General features: G+C 41.3%; 1 non-coding gene across 1 annotated transcript; it reads left to right on the top strand.

Moving 5' to 3' along the window:
• Positions 1 to 526: 526 nt before the first annotated feature.
• LOC141637708 (small nucleolar RNA R71) lies at positions 527 to 633 on the top strand. Its single transcript, XR_012541870.1, has one exon. It is a non-coding gene; the product is annotated as a small nucleolar RNA R71 (small nucleolar RNA).
• Positions 634 to 1,131: the final 498 nt, after the last annotated feature.

The following is a 1,131-nucleotide window of genomic DNA, read 5'->3' as shown; positions in this document are numbered from 1 at the left end:
TTGAGGGTTTTGAACATTTTGGCTTTTGTATGAGAGATTTGGGTGAAACTTGGTGTTTTCATTGTAATAGTTGGAATAAGGGGTACCACTCTTGTATGCTTGGAAAGCATTCACTTGTTCATTTGTTCCCCTACATTCACTTTGGTCATGTCCCAAAGTTCCACAATTCTCACATATCCCACTTGGGATTGATGAGGATGCCGTCGTGGCATTAACATGATGCTTTGGTGATTTTGAGACTTCTTCAAGTCTAGCCATAGCTTTTTCAAACTTCAAATTGATTGTGTCAATATGAGCACTAAGTTGAGCACCCAATTGAGTAACGGAGTCCACTTCATGCTTTCCTCCTTTAGTAGCCTTGCGAGGTCTACTATATTGTGAGTTATGGACCGCCATTTCCTCAATTTTGTTCCATGTTTGATTGTCATCAACTTCGGTGAACATTCCATTTGATCCCATGTTGAGAATGTTCCTGGAATCTTCATATAAACCATTCCAAAATTGTTGTACCAAGAACCATTCGATAAGTCCATGGTGAGGACATGAGCCACAAATTCCCTTGAACCGCTCCCAAGCTTCATACAAAGATTCTTCATCCCTTTGCTTAAAACCCGTAATTTGAGCTCTTAGCATGTTAGTCTTTTCCGGTGGGTAGAATTTTTTGTAGAAAGCTAGAGCCAACTTCTTCCAAGAATCTATTCCGAGAGTGGCCTTGTCAAGGCCCTTCAACCATTGTTTCGCGGTGCCGATTAGAGAAAAAGGAAATAAGACCCATCGAATTTGGTCTTGAGTCACACCGGTTTGAGAGATTGCATCACAATAGTCGCAAAAGGTTTCCATATGAGAATGAGGGTCTTCACTAGGCATCCCCCCAAATTGGCTCCTTTCGACTAATTGGATAAAGGCGGATTTGACAATAAAATTTCCGGTTAGATGTTGTGGTGTAGGAGTACCATTGGGTAGGTTCTCCTCGGTGGGTACGGAATGTGACGAGAATTTAGGCATTGTAGGTTGATTTTGTGGGGTATTGTGTAATGGGTTCTCCTCTCCTTCTATTACGAAAGGATTGATGAACTCAATAGTTTGTTGAACAACCTCACTAATACCTCTCAAATTCCACCTAGCAAATCT

This window comes from Silene latifolia, unplaced genomic scaffold, assembly GCF_048544455.1.
Source record: "Silene latifolia isolate original U9 population unplaced genomic scaffold, ASM4854445v1 scaffold_134, whole genome shotgun sequence".
In the NCBI taxonomy this organism is placed as follows: domain Eukaryota; kingdom Viridiplantae; phylum Streptophyta; class Magnoliopsida; order Caryophyllales; family Caryophyllaceae; genus Silene; species Silene latifolia.
Note: the sequence above shows the minus strand (reverse complement) of the source record. Positions and strands in the feature narration are given on the sequence as shown.